Raw genomic sequence first — 27,202 nt, 5'->3', positions numbered from 1 at the left:
CATGGCAGGAAGGTCCTGCTTTACGTGAGGTTTAGGCACCTACCCAGATGTCTTGTGGAGGGCAGGAGGGTTACATCACTGCCAGTCCCTTGCACAGGCTTGATGCACTGTGCAACATAGGGGAACAGGAGAGAGCACAGATGAGAAGGACCCACAAACTTTGTGAAATACCGAAGAAGTGCCTTGTGGGACAGTATGGGCCAAGGATGCTCAGCTGTGTTACCTCAGCATAAGGAAACTGGGAAGAATATATCCTGTTTCAGAGAAAAAAAAATGGTATTGAGGCCCCTTGATCACTTAAAGCCAGATTGAGAGATATTTACATATCCCTAGACAGAGATATGAAACATGACTAGAGGGGATGATTGGAAGGCACCCACTGTGATGAAGCTGCGGTTGGCTGTATCTGTACACACTCGAGATGAAAACTAATGTTTGAACTTGGCTCTTATCTGGATCAGTTAATTCTGTTCAAGCCCAAAACAGCCATACGGGCAGGCTTGGCAGCACAGTCGAGAGGAGGAGCTGTATAAAGTGAGGAGGTGCATAAGAGAGCGGGTAGGGTGGTGAAGGCATGTGCCAGGCTGACCTTCAGTGCTGCAGTCAGCCAGTACTGTGTGCACTCCCAGGCAACTTCACTGCAACACCAGCAGCAACCTTGGTTACAGTAGGGGGTTGGCTGCTTTGATGGGTAGAAATTCTGGTTGGGGTGAACTGGATAACTGCAATTGTCCTGAAAACTGTCAGTGTGAGACTCACTCAGCAAGGAAATGGCTCTCAAGAGTGGAGGAGCTTTTCTCACATAGGGTATTTAGAACCGCAGGATGCTAGCTGGGATGTTACTGAACTGTCTGTAGGTGAGACCCAACCAGACTGCATTGTGCTGGCTGCTGGCAACCCAGGGGACATCCACTGTCTCTTCCCCTCTTATTCCCAGCCACTACACTGCATTAAAAGAAATAAACAAAATGTGAAACTGTCCACAACATTAATTACCCCATATCCAAGTGTTTGCTGGAAAAACCACAGGGAGGCAATGTGAATCCAGAGAGAGGGTAACAGGGAGTGGGATTCATCCTCCCTCTGCAAGAACAACAGTGCAACCCCACAAAATCAGGATAGTAACTTAAAAATAATCCATGTGATTGATTTACTGAAAAAGGAGGGTCACTGCTGGCCGCTCCCTTGCCTTCAGTCCTGAATCCAGAGCTTGCTCCAGGTTTTAAGCTTTCAGTGTTACTATGACATCTAAAAATTTACATTTCTTCATTCAGGTGAGAAGGAATATTGTTTGTTTAGGTTTATTTCCCCCCTCCCCACCTACTGACAAAGTGGGGCATTGTGCAATATAATGGATATCACGATACTGAGTAGTTTTTGGCATAGTGTCTCCATTAATGTTCAGCCACAGTTAGAAAAAAATTGAGAAATCTTATGTACACCTCATAATCCAACCGACCTATCCCATTTATCATTCTATGGGCCAAAACCTGAAGATATTTATTAGCTATGGGTACGATCCTTGTTTATTTTTCAGTGCAGATAAAAGACCTTGTCACAGAGGAGTACCTTCTGCTGGATGCTATACAAGCCTTCCCTTTAACTTAGGGAAAAGAATATTTATACAGTGTTCTCCAGGCAAATATCAGCTCATTCTGTACGTGATAAGAGCAGGCTAAAAGTAGCAGGGTCATGATAGTGCAGTGTTGTATCTATGTTCACCTACTCTTCTAAAAATTAATAGAATTGCACTAACAATAACTTCTGGGCACGACAGACCATAGCAGAGAAAACTCACATTTGTTCAGACCAGGGCTGCACTACTTCAGAAAACAGGCAGACGAGGCTCACAGGTAGACAAACTCTAAAAGTGTCTTGCAGAAGCTGTTACTTTAGGTTGGTGAAGGATTACAGATTTTGTACTGTAATTTAATATTATTTACACATAAGAGATGCTGAAGACCTCCTGGAGCCATAAATGTCTCTGGTGAAAGTTATAGAAACCAACAGAATTTTTGTCTAGCTTTTCTGTAAGCACTGTTTCATGATGAAAGGAAGGCCACAGCAGTATCTAAGGTTGCTAACTCTTGTGGTTTTTTACCACTGGGCTTTACAACTCTTTGGGGTTCCCTCACCACTTAAATCCCTGGTTTCTGTAAAGAAATCCCCACATTCCCATGCACTGTATTCCACTTCCCACTTGTCTCTGGAGTGGATAGACCTCTGAAGAGGAACTTGCTTGGAGAGCTGGTAGGGGAAGGATAATTCAATGACCACATTCAGTCAGAAGACAGAGTTTTCATTTTCTGCCTTGAGCAACACAGAAAGCAGATTAAACTCCCATCTTTGCATTTTTGAGGCAAAGAGGTTCCATGGCAAGCTTGGCATGCAAGGGCAGGGGCTTTCCTCTAATTCTCATTATTTGTGACAAGCTCTGGTTGCATGTAAATAACTCCCACACACCATAACGCTATTATCCAGTAGTGTCTTTTTCTTGCCTTTCTATATCATTGTCAAGTTTATTTGCATGGCCCCTTGCTCTTCAGTTAACACCCTTCCAGACATACTATTTTCCTGCTCTATAATTATCAAGCCATTGTAAAGCTAAATTGGCAGACACTATATTGTAATTCTGGCACTTTTAGCCTAATTGGGGATAACCACATCCAGAGAAGATGGTCAGTGACAAATGAGCATTTTTTTTCCCTGAAAGATAATAGGTAGCTGCTTCAATCACTTTTTTGACAGATCAACATGTCTGTATCTTTTTGAATATATATTCCTACAAGGAGAAAGCTATTACCAATGCACCACACAAGCATGTCCTGCCCATAAATTATTTTTTTTTTATTATGGGAGAGCTTTAGAACTCAAGATGGTGAGGGTAGCTTTCTGCATTAATATAGGTAGGCAAATCCAGCAGGATCTGCAGCCTCTTCACCTGGTGAAACATGAACAAGACCTGCTAGACAACCTGTGGGCCACTACAGGGCTCATGAAAAAGCTTAATAGACAAACCAGAGAAACCAGGACTCAGGACAAATGCATGACAGAAACAATGTAAAAACCCAGGGCTGCTGGCCATATCTCCTGCTAGATCTGCCCAGGCACATGTATGGCATCCCAGAGAAGAGGCTGTCATCACACAACCTGTCCACATCACACTGCTCCACCAAGCAATTGGTCTTCTCTGTGACTTACTTAATAATTCCCTTCGCCAAAGACAAAAGCTTCAGCAAGAAACAGCCTATTTTGTACACTTATGAGGGTGGGATTGATGTGAGCACAGCAATCAACACTGCAAGGTGTTGGTGCAAACATCTACCTGACCTACTTGTCAGTCAAGCCACCATGGATTCCCACAGTCAGAAGAGACTTCAGATCCTCCAGAAAACTGCCTGACACCACAGTGGCCATCACCATATGAGGGACATCCTGCCCCCCAGAAGTTTACTTCCTCACTTCAAGCCAGCTTCGACACCTTTTTGTTCTGTGGGAAGGTGCTGCAGGAACCCAAAGCACTCTCGATGAGTTGCTCTCTCACTTGACTGTTGTGTTAGTATCTAGGGCAGCACAAGAATAAAAGGACTCAAATCTTTCATAGGCTTTTAATCCAAGGGTTTTAATCTATACATTTGTACCTTTCTTAAATATCTTGCTTCTCCACCTCCAGATTTTTGCCTAATACATCCATCTATAACACCCAATACCAAACTTTTTGCCTTGTCATCTCCTTGTAAATAGAGGGTGTCAAATATATGGCCAGCTCATGGGACACAGCTAGGGAAATAGTTTAATCTTCCCAGTGGAGTGATTAAAGAAACCATCCCAACTACTCAGTCAGCTCTAGCCACACACTTAATCAGCATGGCTGGAAGCAGGAGGCTTGCAATGCACATGCGTTGGGAAGGGGAAGGACATGTGGGACGTGCGGTCATACATGGAGAATTCACGTCTTTGGCAGCTGTCCCAAGGATCCAACCATGAGATTCAGCTTGAGAGAAGTGCTCCTAAATACTGGAAAGACGTTAAAAAGCCTGTGATGGGCTCTCCTGCTTAACGCTTCAGGAATGGTAAATCCTTGAGTCCATCTGGGATTTTGTAAATTTTGTCCCCAGTTGATAAAATGGCTACTGTGTTCTGGGCATGAGGAGGGAGCCTTGCCCACTCAAATGAGAACAAAGTTATCCATGAAAACAAGAACTACCTTTTTGCAAGTATTTGCCTAGCATTTTCCCTAAAGGACTGTACGGCACCATGCCACTTACAAACTCTGAGCAAAAAGGTTCTGATAACACAGAGACTGGAAATTCCTCTCTTCCTCATTTTCCTGAAGAAATCTCTTTTTGTCCTACTTAGTTTTGTGCTGTATGTTAAGAAAAGGAAAACCAAAAAACCCCAAACCAAACAAAACCCCCCCCAACAACTCCAAAACAAACTAGTCTGCTGTGACAATACTCTATAAGAGTGTAATTAATATCTCTTATGTCAGTCCTTCTGTGTACAAGCTAGCAGTCCTTGAACTTTTCATGAACTAAAAAGGCTTTTTTTTGAGGAGCCTGGCAGTTCGGTAGAGGAAAGTATGGAGATAAGTAAACCTGAGAAGCCTGATGGCATCACAGTTCTTGCTGCTGTCTTTAATACATCAAGGGCAACTTGAAACAACAGTGAGAGACAGGACTCAGTTTTGCTGTGTCCCTTGGTGACAAAGCAAAGGAATAGTTTCTTTGCTTTTTTTACCAGTCTTTGGAAAAATGGACTTACCTATTATTCCTCCTCATCCTATCAGGGCTGATAATTTCTTTTCCTTTCAGTTTTATTTCAATTTGACTCACAAAAGGAACCTTTCTTAGAAGAAACTACAACAAAACTCATTGGCCTGACGTGCTTCAAGCATAGTTCCACATTGGTAGCTGCGACTTAGTGGTGCTTCTGTCATGTGCTTTGACCAGGCCAAAGTGCAAAGTCCCACCGTACCCAAAAGAAACCTCTGGCTTGGAAGCATGACTGAGGCCATCAAGGGAAAAAAGGAATTCAGTGGTATGAGGTAGCCAGTGCACTAATTAGTGTCCAGCAGCTGCACCAGAGGTTTGAAAAAGGTAATATTGAGCCTGCAGCTCAAAGGGCATGAGATGTTTTTTCCTTCTTGCTCAGCCACATGTGAATGTCCCTCACTGCTCACAGCAGGGCTCCAAGGGGTGAGGTCAATTGGATGAGGAAATTGATCTGGCTGATAACTAAGCCTGAGGGAAAGGACAGGAAAATCCAATACAAGTAGTACATCTCTGGGATGTGGAGGCAGGAGCGGCTGGTTTTAAAACAACACCCAGGTATATGGAAAGTAACATTTAAAAGATCTGCTCTATGATTATTTAATGCTGTGCATCAGCAGAGTGTCCTGTTAGCAGAGAGTAAATTCACTCCAGAGTTCTCCTGTCTCAGTTCATGAGAAAATATGTATTTAGAAGTTACCAAACTCAAACACAAGTCTGCTTGGAATTCATAATACATGTTCTTGTATTCTGGGTTCTGATATTTATTTTAACTTCCTGAAGCACCAGAAGAAAAAGGCCAATTTGTGAAATGACTTGGTGTATTTCAGCAGGAGAAAGCTGCTTCCACAGGGGTGTCTGTCTGCTGCTGTTAGGAGGAGAAGGGCAGCAGGTCTCAAAACCCAGGGAGTTTCTTCTGTTTATACTAGAGGTCTCAATTAGGTCAGTGTACCTCGTTTGCTGAAACAGGCTGCAATGAGATTTCCAAGCTGACGTTATTAGAAAGAAAAATTATCTGACTTGTGAACTGAAATGAGGCTTTTGATAACTGCAGAACTAGAATACATCCTATTCATCGGTGACATTCAGATGGGCCACTGCGTAAAACACATGTCAGCATCACTGATTAGACATCTGCCAGAGAAAGGCAAGCAAACCTCACAGGAGAAGACATTCTTCAATCAGCAGGGCTCCCCCTGGAAGCTGCTCCATTACAAACAGCTCTGTTTCCTCTGCTGAAGGTGTGGTGGAAACAACTCATTTCTATTTAGCCGATCAGACAATCATTTCTTTGCAGAATGGAGTGTGGTATAAAACACTGAAAATGAGGTCTTTAAGGAGTTGGACAGTTTTTTAATTTTAGACTTCTGAGTCTTGTTACTGTCCAGCCAGAGCTTGCTAGCACTTTGGGAGTGCCAGTTTCCTTAGTGTTTGAAGTGACAGCTACATGAACTGTGACATTTTAAAAGCATGATGTCTGCTAGGCATGTCTCAAAAGTTCTGTGTGTTTGTTAAGCCCATAAATCTGCATGTTCACTTGTTGCATTACACTTTTAAATTCAGATTCCAACATTTGCTACTTTTTGCCAAAAAAATTGTATATGCCAGTGTTTAATATTTCACTGTGAATTTATAACTGGAAGAACTCTCAGACAGAGGGGGTGTCTACCCTGCAACCTGGAGGTGTGACTGCAGCTTGAGCAGACCACGAAGCTAGCTTTCTTCTGGCTTGCTGGTACTGATAACAGCACAGTCATGGCAGCAGAAGGCTGAATAACCCATTGAGAGCTGTGTGCCTCGCTGTGGTCTCCAAGCACTCCGAGGTTGTTAGTTTTGAGCTAGGTTGGAGGGATTTCATGAGCTGAAGACTCCTTGTGTTTCTGACATGGATAGACAAATGGGTGAGGAGACTGTGTAAGAAAAAAATACTTTTCAAAGAAATGACAGCAGTGGCTGTTACAGCTGTCAGATGTGTGAGCCTGGAGTTTCACAAAAGGTCAGAAACCAAGAGCTCTTACCCATTTTTCTGTAGACTTAGGCTCTTCAGGGATAAGAGCAAGTTCCTCTTGCAGATTAATAAATGGCTGAAATGAAAGGTATTCAAAAATCTGTGTGGAAGTGAACAGAGGTAAGGTCCCCACAAGGACTGTGAGAACCAAAACAGATGCAACCTCCTGGCCAAGAAGTTCTAAAGATACAAACTGACATAGTATGGGAAATATATACAGAAAACATGGTAGTATTACACCGGGTTCTTTCCCCTAAGCATCCACAACCACTATTAGAGAGAGAGGGCTGTGGGCAAGATGCATTTCTGACCTGATTTGATATGGCCAGTTTCATTCTTATGAAAAAGCTAGAACCATTTTTCATGTCACCAGTAGATAGAAAATATATTGATAAGGAGTTGTCTCAAGGAGATGGTCCTGGAGCTGTGTCCTTAAGCAGGTTTAAAACCAAGGGAATAAAGCTGGGTCTCACTGTGGTTTGTTGTATCAAAATATGAGCTCTGAGATTCACAGTGGTCTAAAGAGCAAACATGATATTAGAGTTAGAAGAACACAACCTCAGTGCTCACCCCCTTGCTGTGTAAATGCATGGTACCTCCATGCTGTGAATCCACAATTCTGTTTTGGCTGCCCAGGATGCAGCAGAGCTGCAAAAGGGAAAGGTAACAAGTATGTTGGAGAAAAGCTCACCCAGGGCAGTAAAAGACAAGGGTGCATTGAACTTCAATGCACAGAAGCAGTTGGTGGAAAGTGTAATTCACAAAGAAATCCCTGTATTGTGGGTGGAGAGGATAAGAAGATACAGTGGAAGTGTGTAAAATCAAAAATGCTACAGAGAAAGTAGGTGGTAAAAGCTTAGTTTTGTTGCAAGGACAAAGTGAAAAGTAAGTCAAACCTACTGCTTTGAGAACAGCTTGCAGAACAGAGGTTTCCAGGCCTCAGTCTCTCTTACTAAACCCACCTGAGAAGTGGTGCTTCAGCTCTTCTTTGGAATAGCAGAATAAGGGAGTGACCAGAGGCTCTGAAATGTCTCAGGATCTGCTGTGAGGAGGCAGAAAGTGTAAGAGATGTCCCTGGGGCCATAACAACTTGTGGGGATGACTGTTCACTCTTATTAACCCTGTGGGAGCGAGCCAAGCTCAATCACACCTTCTCACTCAGGGTGTAATAACAACATTGGATGTCACTGCCACAACAGGTAGTGGAGGCCAAAATATAAAACAGGCTCAAGAAAGAATAGAAAACTTCAGTGGCTCTTAAGCTTTGTGGTAGAAATACAGCCTCAAGCTCCAGGACTCCACAAGACGTGAAGTGGTACAACCAGATGGTCTACCGGCAAGGATAAATACACGCTTACTCCATTGCTTACATTCTTACCTCAGATACTGGCAGACCACTGCTAAGGTGCATCTTCAGCAGAGTGACCTTTCAGTCTCACCTGTTCCGACAGTTTTATGTCACACCCTTAGGTAGTTCACTCCCTAAACAGACTGGCTTCCTCCATTTTTAATGAACAGCTTATCAATCGATTGATTGAATGAAGTGACAACCAATCATTCAAATAACGGCAATCTACAGGAATGACAGATCTGGGATCAAAGAAGATGTATTTCTTAAACTGGCTGAACAAGCAATTATTTCCTGGAGCACAGTAGGAACCAGGGCGAGTGCCGCTCTATTCGTTCTAGAGCACATCTGCAACACTGAGTATTTAATAGGAAACATGTTTGCCAGAGTGGATCAAACCAGTGCTCTACTGTCTTCATCAGTAGCTATTCCCAGAGGCTTCACAGGAAGGCGCAAGACATCCCATAATAGACCACTAGGAAATAATTTATCCATAAAAAAACCATCTCCTTAACTTATTTTGGTTAACGATGTCCTCCTTACTTTGAAGGCTGATACCTTTTCCACTTTGGACCTCTTATTATTCGTATAAATTCCTAACCCTGCAGAGCAGTTGGCCTCCGTAATACTTCCTGGCAGAAAGTTCCACAGGTTAATTATGTGTTAATTATTTCCCAAGTTCCCTTTAAAAAATTGCATCCAAGTCAAAGAAAATCCTCACCGCCCTTTGGTTTCAGTAGACTCAGGGGCTCTCAGACCTTGGCAGTTGGGGGTGGCATTGACAAGGTGGTAAGGAATCCAGCTATGCATGTAGTTTGCGTTAAACGGAGCATACTCCAGCTGCCCCCATTTTTGATAGAGATCTGAGAGCTGCAGAGATTTAAGGTTCCCCACAGTGATCCATCATGGCTTGAGACGCGAACAGAGCTGCATTCTGGGATGTGCAGCTCCCTGTGGAGCATTTTTCCATGCCAACAAAGAAGTCATTGTGTGTGTGTGTGTGTGTCTGTGTGTGTGTGTGCACACGAAGCGGGTGGGGAAGGAGGTGAGCAGGAGCGAGCCACAGCTCACAGACTGATATCTTCCAGAGGTATTAAGTAAACTTCCTCTATCTCACCACCAAAATAAGTTGCTAAATGCTTGCTGTGTCTGCGTGAACAACACTGAGGTGGTGCCTTGAGCTGTGCAGGCTCCCTTTCACACCACACTTAGTCTCACACTCCTGAGAGCAGTGGCCCAGCTCCCCCTCACCCACCCATCGTCATCCACTTCCCATGTTTGCTTTATGCTGGGACTGCACTGCTGCATGCAGAATGCACCATACACACTGGCCCATTGCATCACATGAGCATCAGGGCTGGGGCTGACTAGGGCCATCTCCATGGTCGCTGCAGTGGGAGGTGGACTGGGAGCACAGCAGGGGAAGCAAAGACTGGTGTCAGCTTCCTCCAACATCCCTGTGTTGATACCCACGCTCTTGACATCACGTAGTAGGTCAGATGAGGAACCTAATCCAACTGAAAGCAAACACAAATGACCATAAATCAGAAAAATACCTAAAGATAAGCTGCACTAGGGATAGCTCCCTCACCCAGCTCAGTGTGCAGCCTGCACACACTGCTGCTGGTGCTGGGGAGAGGGAGGAACACAGTGCTGGTGGCAGGAAAGCAAGGTTGGATGTTAACCTGCACAGTGGTTAGCTTATGGGGACTGAAAAATCATAATTCTTCTCATCTTTTAGTCCTTACATTTGGGAAGCTCTAATCATGCTTCTGACAGAGCAGGCATCCTTGGCTTTGCACAGCACGTTGGACACAGGCACCACTCCCCAGCACACGCTGCTGACTCCAGTGTGCGCTCCCCGGCACGGGGCAGGACGTGAAGGGGAACGTGAGATCCAGCAGGAATTCAGCTAAAGGGAACCTGGCAAAAGAAGTAAAAACATAGCACAGGGGGGCTCAGGGGCATGAAATCAGAAGAGGGCAGGGTGAATAGAAGCAGATTGGTCTTACAGGGCACACAAGTTTTATCACAAGAGCACTGAAACATCCTGTGTTTGCTGGGTTGCTCTCTACGGGGCCAGTAGCTGCTAGGACATGGCAGAAGGTGACACTCTGTAGACCACAGCCTCTCACCCAGGTCTGTGAGACTAGAGGCATGCAATGTCCCTGCTAGACAGGATGGACATTCTTTTGCAGACCAGAACACCAAAGCTATTAGCTGTGCTTAATGTCACCAGGGTTTCATTCTTATCTTAATGGATAGGAGGGCCCTATTTTTAGAATCAGTCAAGAACCTGAGAAGATCAGCTCAAACAACAGTTTCAGATTATGCTTCTCTGAGGAAAAAGAACAAACCCAGAGACCACAATTTCAAAACAAATGAACAGGGATATTTTAGGGCGTAATTTTCACAGGTCACAAAGAGCTTGATGGATGTGGCTGAACGTGTGCTAGCATCAGATCTGCTGGCTCCTGATCCAGTAGCTGTTTCCTCCCATATTTCCAGACACAGAGCATTTTTTTTCCGTAGTCTTAGTACATATCTACATTAAGGAGGGCAGCACGAGGGCAAGGACAGCTGGCTGTGCATCCACTGGAGCTTTCCTAGGGAAAGAAGCAAGGACAAATTTATCCATTCCAGCCTAAAAGACAAAGGAGTAAGGTCTGAAAACCTGTCCTGCATTCTTTCTCTCTGTAAATGTTGGGTTTTTTTAGCAAGCTAAAAATTATGGCACCTAAGTACTTGGTGGAGAGTAGTCATTAAGAACATTATAAGCACTTCTACTACACCTTGGCAATCGTAGTGACTGCATTGTTTGCTTTAGAAGCTTCTGAGTGGCAGAAAAGTGGATATAAAAAAGAAATAGTTAGAAACTGTACAATATTTGAGCAGACTGTAATAATGTTAAATACCATTTTAAAGCCCCTAAACTCTTTAAAAACAACAAAAAAGGGACTGATTTACAACCTGCTTCACAACTAAAGGGTAGAGTCCAGTAGGAGCATTTGCCTTTGGATATGCTGGTAAAATAACAAATCTATATTAGTCCAGCCCTGAACATAAGTGCCAACATTTTGAGTGTATCTGTCTGTTAACAGTATAGCAAAGCAGTCAAAACAGACTTTGTTTTAAAAAGGAATAAAGAGATGAAGGCACCACTAAGACAGAAGTCAGTTTTTCATTATAATGCTTTTTGCAGCAGTGCTTCATGTCAGAAGCTGTGGAGCTTGTTTTCTTTGCTTCGTTGTCAGATGGTTTGACATACAAGCCATATATGAGGAAGTCATATACATACACATATATATATAGTGTGTGTATACAGAGAGATATATATCCACTCAAGACTGAATTAGAAGCTTTGCTTGGGGAAGAAGCATGAGATATAAATATACAATGCAATGCACCAAAAAAATAATATCCTTGTTCACGGGCTCAATAGTAAAATAATGTCACCTACACTGTACTCTTTGGAGCAGCTTAACCCAATGTCATGGACCAACAGGCATCGAGCAGGAAAGCAACTAGTTTCAATGTCACTGAACTGAATAAGCATGTTTGAATCACGTCATCACTGTCCAGCAACAAGGGGAAGAGTTGCCGAATGTCAGCAGCTCCCTGTGTTACGCTGCCCCGTAGGAAGATGCAAAAGGCAAGGTCAAGGCAGCTGTGAGCAACTGAACAGCTCAGCGACATCCCTCTGCAAAACCCAGCTGATCAGGTGGCAGTGCTAACAGCCTTGCTCAGAATTGCTAACAGCTTGGCCACTATTCACACCACACAGCCCATTACAGGGACTGAGCTGAGATGTCTCTTCTGGAAACCATTATAGAGCCCTATCATCTCTCTGTAAACGAACAGACCTCGAATGAGTCAGCAGAGGTCCCTCTTTTTATAAGAGTGAAGAATGCGGCCCCCCTGCTTTGAACCCACCAAACGTGCCAAAACTGTCACCTTCGAGGGCTGAGTGATCAAGGTTTGCTCTTTGCATCCATAACGACTCTTTCAGCAAGTCCTTGAACAGAGATAAAATAAAATAAAGTAATTGAAACATTCCAACCAATACTTAAAAGAAAATTAAATAGTAAAAAAGACAGACTTACCGCAAGAGAAAGGATTGTGCTTGGTTCTTGGTGCCAAAGTCTTCCTCAGCGAGAAGTTTAACTTTTGCTTATTTGGCACGAGGTTGCAGACAGCACAGTGGAGACTCGGGTCTGCCCCAACATCAATACCTGGCAGCTCACACAAGACACTTTTCTGTGGTACACTGGGATCATTGTTTACTGTCCCCACCATCGTTAGTCATTTGTGAATAAATAATAGATGTGAATAAATAAGAGATGTCAGTGATAGCTCCTCACTGTGCAGGTTACTCTACAAACATGACTGAAGAAACCTTCCCTGCACAAACTTCAAAAACAAAAAGCAGAAGTCTAAGGGTGTAAGCACACGCCACTATAAAATAAAAGTGTGGTTTATGACAAACAGCTGACCTACACACTTGTTCCAAAACGGGTTTGTTGGGCAACCCTCACTGTCCATGGCAGAATGGCTACTTTCTGGGTTGAAGACTGCTATCACCACACTTTTGTTCTGCTTGATAGTAGAGAGAAGCAGCTCTCTGCCTCATTTCACTTTCTGCTGGTACATCCAAGGGAAATTCAGAATGACCCCAACACCCCAGCTAGCTAGCTCAGTCAGCTCCAAACTGACAGCTCTCATTTTAATGGTGCAAGTGGTTCTGTGGTAACTCATCCATGACTGGGGCTCCTGGGTGCTCTCCTCATGTGAAAGAAAAAGCATGCCGGTGTGCTCCTGACAAGACTGAAGCCAATGAGACTCTCCCCATCAGCATCAAAGCATCAGGATTTCAATCCACACTCTACCTTGGTCTATATTCCTGGCTGGGCAAATCACTTAATGGAACATTTAACAATCTAATGCTTTAGGGGACGCGGCTTATTTTCCTCTGCCTTTGTTTTCTCCTTTACACAGGGATAACACTCAGAGCTTTATAAACCATAATTAGCAAGTTTCAAAGGCACTTTGAGATCTTGAGGTAACAGCGTGCTACAGGTGCACAGCGGATTCATTATTAACGCTTCAGGCCAGCGGTCCCTGACCTACGGGCTGCAAAGTCAGAGCTCACTGAGAGAGGCTGCAAGTTCAGTGGGAGTACAAATGCCAAATTAGTGCTCCTCACTAACAACCTGTGACACGAACCCAGAGGTGGTATTGGGAGTGAGGTCACGAACCTGGTAGTGAAACCAGAAGACAGGTCCTTCAGTTATGCTAGTTCCAGAATGGCTTAAAAAAAGCATGCTTTGTACCGGTAAATATGTTTCCACTCAAGGCTAAAAAACAAAGTCTCAAAGACCTGCTTTTCTGTTGAGCTCTCCCTCAAGAACAGCAACAAAACGTTCTGCCCGTGCCAGTGATCTGCTCAATTAGATTTTACTTCAGTATGTGTTAAGAGATTGGAACAAGATTTTAAACAAATGTTTACCCTGAAAAAAGCCAGAACAGACTCAAACCTTTATTTGTCATAGGTATAAATAATAATAATAATAATAATTATAATAATAATACCACCGCCACCACAACCACTACTTTTGGGACAGACTGTGAACATCAGATCGAATACAAGCTTTACTTCACGGAAAACTTCCTGGCAGGTGGTTGCAATCCACCTAGGAAGGATCAGGGCTGGATCAGCAGAGCCTCAGGGAGTTAGGTGCCCATCTCTTATTGGATTTACATTGTGATAATCTAAGTAAAAAAATGGGTGTTTCTTGGGTTACTTCATTAAAAAGCAGAAGTTTTAGTTCATGATGCCATGTAATCTAAACACTTGGCTTGCAGTGGGTTTATTTTCTACGTTTATCAGCGGTAAATGATCATTGTTTTCAACTTCTATGAAGGTTATTGGTTCTTCCTGGTCCTTGGATTCTCTTCGTCCTAAAAAGTATATTTAATTTTTTAGGAACATTAACTTCTGGGAAATGTTTTTCATAGGGCAATAAAAAAAAATTTGTTTTTAAATCCCCTCCCCCACAAAGGGTTTAATTTGTCAAATATAATTTATGCCCACGTAAGATTAATTTAAAAATTAAATCTGGTACCACAGAGAAACCCCTTGCACAGGGCTTGCGAAGCAAAGAAGCACCACGTAAATGGGAGCGGTGGCTCGCTGCAGGCCGAGCCCCACCGGTGTCCGCGGTGAGCAGAGCTGCAGAGCGGGGTTTTTACTGGCCTCTGTTGTGTCTGTTGAACTGTTGCTCCGTCTTTAGTGAAATCTCAAGCAACAGAAATCCTCTATTAAAACCACCTGCATGGCTTTGTCAGCCGAGCTGCGGGCTGTCAAGTAACTTAGCTTCTTAAGCCAATACAAGTCATTAAGAAGAAGGTGAATTAGAGATTTAGACGTTGCCGATAGTAACTATCTCTGATCAATTGATATCTTCCTCTGATAAAGCGGCGCTCCGCGGCCGACCCCCTCCTCTGCCTCATCCGCGCAGACCCCGACCACTGGATCTAATTACGGGTGAGGAACACCAGGCCCTCGTCAGCGCTGAAAGGCCATCAGTAGGCCTATCCATTAATAACTCTCCTGTGCGCTGTACATTGTAATTGTCAGACTGCAATTTACAGTAATCCTCCAATGCAAAAACTTAAATAGCTGCAGCTGATTTGAAATTCATACAACCAGTTGAAAGAGAGAAAAACAAGATGCACGGGTTAAAAGGCCAAATTGTGCAAGTGTGTGCGCTGAGTGACAGACATTTTAGTACTAGCCTGGGACCATATTTTAAAAGGTCACTGAAAACTTTTGGCTTGGGCCCTCTGACAAACAATGAACTTTCCATATATTTATTTGCCATCTCTTTGTTTTTACAGCAAGCAGAATAAATGAGTTAAATGACGTTGTGCGGGTCTGCACATTGTCAGCACAGGTTATAAGTCATTATTAAACTCCATCAAATCAGACCAAACCCGGTCTAGGCAATGAGACTAAAAGTTATTTGCATTCCTTCTGTCATAAAAAATCATATCCCCTTACCCAAGACTTTCGTTTCTTTATTAAATGCAGCCACAAGAGTATTTCAGGTCTGGCAATGTGAGCTCAGGAAAACCTACTCTGTATAACTCAGTGTAACAGCTTAGAACCGATTCCACTAAAATGTCCCAGTTGAGTGTATCTGGGCACTCAATCAAGACACACATATTACTTTTAAATAAGATTAGCCTTTATATTTTGCTGCTTAACTTAAAACTTTTCATGTCATTCTCTCATTTTATGTAAACTCCAACATAATTCTGTTTTAGAGAATACTTCAAACAAATTAAAACCCTCAACTTGAACGTGTCTAGCAAAACTTGCCTAATGGCATAGCAAGCTGTTTGGTGACACTAAAACACTTTTAAATAAGATGAATTTTCCCTGCGTTGCCCTGGCTTTGTAATTACTGCTGCTGAGCAGCATACGCCTTCGGTTACAATGGCAAAAGCAGCGGCTTGCGCTCTGAAACTTATTTGACAAATAACTTACAAGTGACCTGCAACATCTGTTTAAAAAATCGTCCTTTGGTATCTGCCTCAAGTCGAGTTCAGCATTAATTATGAAATGCAAACATATCATCTGGGGCCAAGGGCAGCTTTTACACATACACAAGGCACGGCGTGGGGAGGGGGTGGGCTGCAGACGCCTTCCTTACGCCAGTCAAGGGGAAAGAAAATGTTTAAATAAACCCCCATCCCAGCTACCAGCTTGTAACATCGCACTAGTGAGATCTAACTACGCTCAATGATGGGGCTGATTCCGGCAGTGCTCAACTCCCAGGAGCTCAGGAAGGCATGAGCAGTGCTGGGACGGGGCTTGGAGAGGTGGGTGGTGATGCCCAGCACCTTCAGCCAGACATCAGCTAGAGCAGTGGGAGCACAGCACCTCTGAAAGCTGGCCCTGAGCCTCGCTCCTCTGGAAGCAACGGCTGCGGAGGTGCGTAAGGCACGGCAAACCCCTCGGAGCTGCAAACACCTATGTGAAAAGGAAAGGGCTACGCACCCCGAAGAACGCCAGTGATAGCCTTTAGCAAAACTAGTGACAGCCCAAATTACAGCAACAAAAATCCTCTACTGATAAAGATGACGTGTTCTTCAGTCGCTAAGTTTTGAAACCTCTATTCAGCCCTACCTCTAGTTAGCTTACTGCTGTGCTCCTTGGTGCAATGTCAGCTCGGGATGAGAGTCAGCTTGTAGTACAAAAGCAGATGGAAGAGTGAAATAGAGCATTTTTCAGAGAAGGGAAACATTTTTTCAAGGTCTTATAAGTCTTTTTATGTGGAAGTCAGTAAAAAAATAAAAATAAGAAATTCCGAGCCTATGTAATCCTGAATTACATTGTTTTGGATCTGATTTTAAAACTGTCCAGCAAGGTTTGATTCAAATAACATGTGCAATGCAGATATTCCTTCACATCAATAAATATTAATAGTATAACTATTGAATATAAACTTTTAGAGAACTATTTCATTATAGCAATGAAAATAAACCGCTTCTAACCTGTATGGAAGCACATGTAAAATACAGTTGGCCAATCTCAAAACTATTGATTTCTGCAGCTTTAAAAGACACTCGCTTGTAAGAGATCAAAGACAGATCTAAAAGTTTACTCCTGCAGATCTCTTTTCTCTGTGCTGCTTTTTTCATTCACCTTCTCAAACGTGAACTTAATCAGCAACCAAGCTCAGCCATCAAGCGATAACATTTCTGCAGCTAATTGTGGCATATTGGAGCCTAGTAAGGAATATTATTAAACTGTCCTATAATTCACGTTTCATGTGAAAAACTGGGACTTGAAAAACACCTGCCCAAACAATTCATAAACACACTGCACAGCAAATACCTATGGTAATTCACTGGATTTACAACCGTCATATTATATTAAACATACAGTATCGAAATTTATCACCCATTACACAGATTCCTGTTTTAATAATATCTTGTACTTGTACCATAGCACCTTCCCTCCCAAAGGGTTCCAAAGCACTTTAAAATCATACATACAGGAATTGCTTCATTCGCTGTGGAAATACAGCTGCCCCCGGGGTGGAGCGGGGGTGAGGGGAGGGGAGTAATTGTGCACAGCAGTTATAAACACCGACACTGCAGAGAGATGGTTGGGGATGGGGAGTGGAGAAAATTATACCGAAGTCTCAGGAGCGTCATAGAAAAGGCATAACCCCAGATGCAGGAGAGTGAAATGCCTAAGCAGACGAGGCAGGAGATGTGCTAATTTGGGGTGTCCTTGGGGTAACTGCCACCAGTGAGCTGCCCTGGCTAAGGCGCAGCCTTTGCCTCCAGCCCTCAGGCAGTGGGTCAAGGATGGGGATGAGCCTCCCAGCAGTGCAGTATCTGGATGCTGAGGAGCTCGGGCAGAAGGCTCCATCTCCCCATCTCCACTATTGTCGCACTGTGTTGCTCAGACTCCTCAAAGATAATCCCAGCTGTGCTTCCAGAAGACCACTGGAGAAGGGGAGACCACTGGCCAGAGACCTCTGTGATGGGCAACTGGGTGAAATTGCCACAAAATATAATGCCACATTAGAGAAAACTCAGGCACGAATTTGTGGCTGGGCAATTGACCCAGTTAGAGCTTGGCTGTCAGAGACTGCTGTTACCTACATCACTGAGAAATGTTTGTGTTCCTCAGTTGATTGCAATTGCAGCTTCATCTGATTCTTCATGCTTGCTATAATTGCCAAAGTCACCTGTAGCTTCATGTCAGCCCCAAATCTCTTCAGCCTGATCTCACTCGAGACCTTCTCAGAACCTTTTTGGTCACAGTTAGGAATCAACTTCTGATGGGGTTAGATTTAGCTTTTACAAGACAGTCAGTCAAAAGCTTAAAACTCTCCCCTGAAAATCACCACCGATGGGCTTACTCCTGCCTATTCCAGTTCAGACAACTGAATCCTTAAACTGCAATCGTGTCTCTCTACTTGATATGTGTTATCTAGGTGCAGGCTCCAGGCAGAGATGCCTTTTCAAAAAACAGAGGAGAGTGCCAGTGTGGGGATGGGCAAACATAGCTCTCTGTATGAGCAGTACTAATGAGGGGAAAAACAGCAGCAGACATTAATCCAAAACTACACTCTTACCTCTAGCAGCAAAACCAGTTTCCCACCTATCCAACAGAACCTTCCTGTCCCTGTTCCCTGTGGCACGGGTGATGCAGTGGACAGACCAGAGCCCTTCTCACTGCAAACCTGCATTGGGTGCCAGGCAGAGCTTTCGCTACTGAAGCTCAGACATGGAGTCCTCACAGGGGTGATGTCCAGTCACAAACTCCACAGGACTTGTTTTCTACCTCAGAGGACTAAGCCCTGTGGTACTTAAGGCTTAAAGTTTGTTGGAAGTGGCAAAACCCGATAGGTGACTTCTGCAGTGCCCAGTAGCCAAGCTCACCCTCTGCTTACTCCAAGGCTCTACTGCAGCTGGCCTCTTCCAAATCCCTCCCGTGTGTCCCACTGTCACCTTAAAACTCGCTGCTGGGATAAGCAAAGCCTGCCTGTTTCCATCACTGCCCAGCTGTCCTCCATGACACTCACCCCTCCCTGGGGAGCTGATTTCTGAGCCACATCACCCAGGTCTGTTCTCTTTCCTCTCTGAATTTGAGGTGTCTCAGTCTTGGCATTTCTTCCGAAAGATTTCCAGCCTACAACTTTATTTGCCAGTATGACTCAGGTGTTTATGGAGGTTCCCTGTCACCCCTTGCCTCAGTCATTGCAGTCTGGGGCTTTCTGACACATGTTGACACACCATATCCTATACAAAACACAGCTGCTATATCTCTAGCACAGATTATACTCATGTTTAGTTGCAGCCTAAGTGCCACAGGCTCTTATTTAGCTAAACTGCCAATTAGCCAACAGTCCAAGAAACCTCCCACTGAGACTGCTGTATGGTTATTTTATGCTAATTTAGTGGCTTGCAACTAAAGGTTAAGAATAATAAGGAGTACCCTCATGATGCACGTGTGTAAGGATGCGTGCTTGGTTGGGCTCTGCAAGGTGGGTCAGGGAGGTCTGTGCTGCCCTTTCTCTGCTGCCTTGCTGTGCCTGCCCAGGACACAGGCACTCTGGGAAGTCAGCCCTCACAGTGGGCAGTGCTTGGAGACACCTCTAGCTGATGGCTTCCAAGGATAGGGCAACTTTGTAAAGCCCAACAAAGGCATTTGTCCAGATTACATCATCTTTCATAGACCCTTTTCCATCTCCACCACTACCAACTTCAACACTGATGTTGAGTCTGGGAACTTTTGCCCTTGTCTGAAGAGAGGCCCTGCACAGCAGCACACGTACAGAGTAAAGCTGGGAGGAAGGTGATGAGTGTTGCTGTTGGGAACATAATGCCCTGCTATTCCAGCCAGAATCACCCTCAAACCAGTAATTTCTTAACCGAAGATCAGCGCTGCAAAATACTTTTAATTACTATAGATGTCTGAGATAGGGCAGGTCCTAGCTGTTAAGATACTGAGGTGCTAGTGAATTAGTGAGGGTTTTGGTCTGACACTGGGGTCTTGCCTAAATTCAGGTGATGGGAGAGCGAATACATGAAAGCAAAAATGGCTGGTGTAGACAGCTACTGTACAAGAACCTGGAGGCAGATGTCTGTGTTTAATGATATCTGTGTTTACTGATGCCTGTGCTAGTGCAATAGGCAACTCACACAACCATAGCACTGCTCCTTTATGTTACTTAGATACTCTTTTATAAAGCAGAGCTAAAACCTTACCCTGAAATCGATGGCAAAGTGCCACTCAGTTACTTCTGTGAAAAATACTGTCTTGAGTACATAGTTGAAGGCTGGACTGATGATCCCACAGTCCCTGCCTGTAGCTCAGCTCTTCAGTTAGGTAGGTGAAGTCTGCAAACTTTGTTTTATTATAAATGCTGGAACAGCTGCAACAGCCCCTACTCATGGCCCTGCTCCAGGCCAAGTGGCAGTAACAGAGGGGACCATTCTCACCTCAACAAGAGATGAGCATGACGCAGGAGTGACTCCCTGGTCACACTGCAGCTAGATGAAATCATAGAAACAGAATCTTTAAGGTTGGAAAATACCTCCAAGATCACAAAGTCCAACTGTCAACTAAACCATGCCCAGGAGCGCCACATCTACGTGTTTTTTGAACACCTCCAGGGATGGTGACTCTACCACCTCTCTGGGCAGCCTGATCTCTTCTCCTTGCCCCATCACTTTCCCTGAATGAACATGCTACAACATGGGATCCATCTCATGAGCTGCGTGCCAGCACTGGGTGGGGAGGAAGCGGCCTCTCTCCTGTTCAACTCACCTCATGTTGAAAGGGTGATCTAAGGGTAGGAAAACTAAAAAGTGCCCTGAGGTGGCTGACCTGGCTCCACTGGAAGCAGAGTAGTCAGCCCAGGTGCAGGGGCCTGCAGAACACATGCCTAAAGTTAGCTAACATTCTAAATGTTAATAGAAGTTGTGAGGAAGATTGTCTGTGTTCCTCCCATCTAAATCCTGCCCATCTGGCAAAGGAAAGCAGAGCAGGCACTTGGATATTCACCATGGTAGATGTGCTGTCTCCGAAGCAGGCAGCTGGCAAACACACCATGCTTTTTCCTTAAGAGCCTCAAAAAGAGAAGCCAAACAGTAGAGGTTCCCTTTGCATGTCACTGCACTTCTCAACTTTTGATACCTGGATTTTACACTTCTTGTATTCAAAGGACTTCTATGTTTTGACACACGCATAGTACAGAGCCCAAGCAGAGCCCAAGTCTTCCCACTGACCTGCAAGAAGTGGACAGGAACCCAGAACTGCAGGAAAATTTCAAGTTAACAGAAGATTACTTCAATTTAAGAGTTAGCATGAGGCTTCCAGTAAAACACATTAAAAAAAAGTAACGTTAAAAGAAAAAGAATATAAGCCAGGTAAATGGAGGTGGTTAAGCTGCAAAGTAAACGACACTGTTTTCATAACATGCAGAAGGTTCTTGGTTATTTTACTCACCAAAATTAAAATACTGTTCACATTCTATACAGTGAGGAGGAAAATAATCACAGCTATGAGGAAAATAAAACCCACTTCCATGTCAGTACTGCCCGTGTCCACTGATATGGAGATTTCCTCTAAGGAGCAGATCCTGCACCTAGACTCTAGCAGGAGTGTTAAGGGAAGCCCAGCCAAGCACCAAATCTGCTCCTCTGTGTTTCTGGACTTGAAGTTAGGATGAGCTTTGTTACTCCCTTCTCTCAGGGCAAGCATATTCAAAAACTAAGTTCCCTTGGTTTTCACTCAAATTCCTTTTTCTGTACGGTTTTACTTCAGAGTAGCAGCTAACCAAACACATACCTTAGGGGTCTACTGACTCAATTATGAAACATTTATTCCTGTAATGAGATGAGAACCAGTACCTGTAAACAGTTCTGATACACAGAGGTGCTGTCTTTCAAGTTTCTATAGTTGCCACCAAAGTTTGTCAGGGTGACAAACTGTCCTGAAAATGTCTTTCTTGATGTTACCGCTTTACTGAAAGTTAATTATTCCTCCTCTCAAGTCAAGCCCGATGGTCCTTCAGTGAAGCAGGAAGAACTCAGTTGTTGCTGCATTCTGAGCAGCTTGAATTTAAAAAAAAAAAAAAGGATCCTTATGTTATGCTGTTTTGACACCGTTGCTATTAAGCTGTACTCCAAGTGTACAGTAGGTGGGCGATGCTCCCATACTGGCAGACACCTGCCTTTGAGGCAGAATCTTACTGATATCACGCTCTGAATTTCTGGAGGGCTCTGGATGTTTCACATTGCTACCCAGCAAGGGATGGACCACTGCCTTTGTACTCCATTTTAGATGGCCATCCCTTATCTCATTCCTCCACAATAGATGTTTTCTGCTAATTTTTCTAAATTGTTATTTTCAGGCATATTTTCCTGTCAGAAATGTGGGGAAATTAAATTTTCCATTTTGTCCTACTTGGTAGAAGAACTTGGGGTTGGGAGGTGTGCTATCATCCCCTGCTATGGCTTACTAGCCAACCCATCAGGGCTTAAAGGGCCTTACCTTCCAGTGCCATCACTGTCAGGGTAGAACCTAGAGGAGGGAAAAAAAAAAAGAGCTGGAAGACCCTCAAGGTTTCTCAGGATTCTCAGCTGAGAAGTATTTGCTTCGTTACAGCTGCGGCAAGGAACAAAGTAGGTGCTGTTGAAAGACTGGACATTCTCCTCCATGTCCCAGAAAAAGGTACCACCGTGCCTATCTGCAGTTCAGGGGGCTCTGTGCTATAACCTAAGGCGAAAGGTGCAGCAGAAGTTTCCTGCTGCAGGTGCCAAGAAACTCCCTGCTGCAGGGGGAAGTTTTCACAAGGCCAGACTCCCGGTCTTTGACTGGCAGGTCTGTCTCGCCTCTGTGAAAACACAGACGTGACACTGGTGTGGCAGCAAGAACGCTCCACAAACACCCTTCCCACATCCAGGCTCAGAGAAACAGAAAACAAATGGGGGAAAGAAATGCAATCAGTGTTACTAATGTTGAGACTACTAGCAAACATCAGTGTGTTACTCTGAAAACATGTGCTGAATTGCGCAAACTTGGGTTACTGAACCCCTGTGCTCTGGGGACTCCCAGCTCCAGCAGAAATCCTGCAGGTACAACGGTCGTCACAGAGATCAAATTGTAGCACGTACATCATCATTTTTAACCTGAGCGTCCCTTAAGAGTCTTCGCAGAGCTGTGGAGACAGTTCATTCATCAGGGGAAGGAGACAAGCAGACTTGTCTTTAAACAAAGTCAGTTTTCACAAATATTTTTTTTTATTTAGACCGAAAAGCAACTTTTTGTGAACTCTGGTAGATTTATGGAAAGAACAGCTAAAAAAAACACACAAGCAAAAAGACAATACAAGGTGAACAGACCATAACTTTATTGGAGATATACTCAGCTACAATTATTACAAAAAACTATTAAAGGTAATTGTGATCCATAAGGTGCAGATTGCAAACTTCTGCAGCATGATTACAGTATGAATGAATTACATTTTATGTCCCTTAAAGACAGCTGCAGCATGTGATGGTAAATATTTTATTGTCCATCAAATTATATTTGTTATTCATTCTACTTGATTTTAACCATCTTTCAGTCAAACTATTTACAATAAAAATGCCTGCAATTTCCAATTCTTGTTCACAAATGTTTTTCTCTCCAACTTGCTGCTGCAGTAAATTCCGAGTGCATCTACAAAGCAATTAAAGTAGTCTGTGGTTGCCATTCAAATAAAAGAGGGAAAAAACCCCAGGACTTTATTGGATAAAATTTATTTTTAAGAAATGTAGCTAGCTGTGACAGAAGTTAATTTTAACTGCTAGTGGAGTATACTACAATGACCTCTAGGTACTTGCTAACATAATTCAGATTGAGTTACAGTTGATATTTAGATTACATTTCATGGTCATGAACTGTAGTGTTTTAAGTTTTAAACCTAATAGGAAAGTAAATAAATTAACTTCTTGAAAATTAGAGCAATTGGAAAAGGATCAATGTCAGTAATTTGGTACCAAAAATCAAAATCCTTCTCGCTTCACTCGTGATAAATACAGAGACTTCCTTGCGAATGCTTTTGTAAGGAACCCCACCCAAAATGTACCAACCCAGAACACTGTCAGACAGAGGCAAGTGTGCATCACAGGGACCACGATGCTCCCTGTCATTTTTGGATTACGTGTGCTGCTGTGACTGAAATACAGAGATTTCATGTTTATACAGATAAAAGCAACAGCATAGTTCTCATATGCAGTAACATAAACTCCACATTTTCCAGTTAACGGTTCTGTGTTTGCTTACAAGGAGGAAAACCCGAATTCTGCAACATAGACAGCAGCACAAGATCTTCAGGTACGTCAAAGAATGTGGTTCCACTGACTGAAGTGACACCACATCAAATGTGTACTTGCTGAGGATCTGGCACCTCTGTGTTCCTCCCCAGCACGGAAACCGGTTCTTGTCCAGGTTCTGTACTCGGCAGTCACAACATACTGTTGTGTAATGAGACTTAAAAATAGCAGGATGTTTTTCCTGTACAGACTTGAGCGGCATCGAGCAGAACGGATGCTTCAGAAGTTGCTACCGGGCACTCAGTCTGCAGACTGAGCAGAGATTCCCTGGAGGCTGACCACGTTACTAGGGGCTGTCTTCTCCCAACAGCTACATTGTACGTGTAAGACGTCGGTTTGTTCAGAGATAATTACTGGAGTGTCAGAGGTCATTCTAATTTCAATTACTTCACATAACAGTAAAATGATGTAGTAGGGAAACAACAGCTTTAAAATACAATCAAGAGTTGTTACACCTCTTTGTTGTATTTTTCAACATACAGTAAAAATGCCACAGACGTTACAAATGACCTATTTAAGTTGTGCAAGTAAATGACACATTGCAGGCATTATAATTATCTTTTTCAAATTCAGTAAATCAGAACAGCAGCAAGGCCAAACCACATTTTTCCTCTCTGTTAAGCATTTTTTCCTTGAAATGAGGTAAAGCATGGTACCAAGTGCAATGCTTATTTGTGCTACATGAACAGAACAGCGCAAAAAAAAAAGCCATAAAAATAAAAACGCAGCATAGTTAGGAGGACTGTTTAAAGTACAGTATAACAGGACTTAGATTAAAAAAAAAAAACAACAAACAAGGTTCATGCCAACTAACCCCCACACTACTTGTGATGAGCCTGTGTGGTTGCTTTTGAAGATGGGTTGCAACAGTCTGCTGACACTTGTGCTTATAGCATGTCAAGTGATTTCTATCCCAACCTTCAAATGATCAGATTTAGGTCTTTAATAGCTTACACTGTCCAATATCAAAATCTTATCAACTGTCGGATAAAACACACAGATGCATAACATGGAGACTAATATGAATTTTCTATCTCAAAGGATAAAAAATATTTCAATGAGGTCACACTGGAAAATATTACGGCATTTAAGACGCATTTAAAAACGCATCAGCAGCAGAAACTACTTTATAGTCAGCCACTACACATTTCAGATTTCCAATTCATAGGCTTTATCTAGTAACAAAGTGATCATTAAGCTATTCTGAAACACAGAGCAAGTTCAGTTAATTTTTGCATCAAAACAGCCTAGCACTTCCCTGCTAACAATTACCTGAAACCCCTGAGAATCTATAACCTTCTAACAACCACTAAGAACCTGTAGGCATTCAAAGAGTAACTTAAATTTTATTTTTTCATAATGCAGTTAAAACTACTTAAGACTTTTTAGATGGTCTAATTTTATCTGCTGATTGATGTCTGGCCAGACATGCAGAATTGTTAACATTCCTAATCATGGATTTTTGCTAAGAAGCTTCACTCCTGCCACAAGGAAAGAGCTTTAACTTTAAAAAACCCCCTCACCAATTTAAACCACTAACTCAAAGCAATTTACCTTTAAAAGTTTAGACTGCATGTTTTTACTGTTCCATCTCATCTACATTTGTTTCATACACATCAAGACTTGCAGGTCTCACACTTCCATGTTGTATTTTCATGGTGGAAGCACAGAACAAATGCCAGAATTTTTTGTACGTATTTTAATTCTTGGTCTGGCTACTACAACAGTGCTGCTTTTACATACAAGAATGGTCCTTTTTGCAGCATGAAAAATGACTGAGATAGAAAATACATGAACTTTTGAAAACTGTATTTCAGAAAAGCTTAATGTCTACCCCTTGTCACTAAGGCATTTATTTTATTATTTTGTTAAGAAAGCAAGAGCTGACAGTTTTTGTTTTGTTTTAGTGTGCATTTGTGAGGAAAGGAATAGGGCTTAAAAGCAGGAAATACAGTATTTATTTGTAATTTAATACATAAAACACAGCATCAAGTTCAACCTATTGTGCTGGAAAACGTTAAAACACCTTGCTCTGCTTTCTCAAACTTCAAGCATAATTAACAGGGCAAAATTGCAGCAAACCTCTACTGATATTGGTGGGAATACAAGACCCACAGCTTTTTTAAAAGGTAAATTAAGAGGTATTATAGTTACAGTGCAAAAAATTAAAATTTCAAGCATAATATATAAACATAGCACCAAAACAGAAAAAAACAACGCATGCAAAAAAAAAAAAAAAGAAGGAAAAGAAAAGAAAAAATAGAACTGAGGTATTTAAGTGAAGAGTGCCTACAAAAATCTAATTAAAGAAGTATAGGCAAAGCCTAAAAAATAAAAGTATGATTTCCCCCCCCCCCACCCCCAGTAGACCAAAACACCAATGAGCTAGTTTCTCTAAATTAAGGACCTAAATCACAGATGTATCAAAAGTACGGCAGTTATATCTCAAACATCAACTTTCATGTTATTTAACAGCACAGCTTTGGTAGGTGAAATATGCATGCAACTCTGAAAAGTACAGTAAGAAATTTACGTGGAAATATCTCTAAGTGTAAAGGTGCTCTGTTTGTTAAATACGTAACCAATTGACTATAAAATCTGCAGCATATTTTAGGTGTGATATGTCTAAGGTTATTTTGTTAGAGTGACAGTTTGCACCGTGCAATTATTCATTACTGTTTCCAGTATCAGAACTATCTAGCTTGCAGGTTTGTGTAAAATTGGGATTTTTGCCAAAGACCATATTTTGTTTATGGTATAAAAAAACTGTAGACTAACCACCTCCTCAATTGTTAAAAATAACCTAATTACATATATATGAATACAATTTCTATTATAATCCTGTAATAAGTCACAGCTATAGTAATGAGTTGTACTGTAAATATAGAGCTGTATCATTGTAAAATGCGTAACAAAATGAAGGGAATGTAAAACAGTTTGTTCCAAAAAAGATCAGAAATTAAAGATTATTAATGAGGGTTTATTTATTTTTAAGGCAAGAACCTTTTTTTATGCAAGACTGTGGCATAAGGAAACGGAAGTTTCGTTCTACCAGTACGCCAGCCATTTTAATTAAAATCTGTCCCTAACAAATAAGTGCAATAATGATTGGGAATGCCATCTTAATGTAAAAAGATGACATGGAGAGAACAAAAAAAAAGAAAA

Source organism: Gallinula chloropus, assembly GCF_964237585.1.
Source record: "Gallinula chloropus genome assembly, chromosome: 14".
Lineage (NCBI taxonomy): Eukaryota > Metazoa > Chordata > Aves > Gruiformes > Rallidae > Gallinula > Gallinula chloropus.
The sequence above is the reverse complement of the archived record's forward strand: the minus strand, read 5'-3'. Positions refer to the sequence as shown.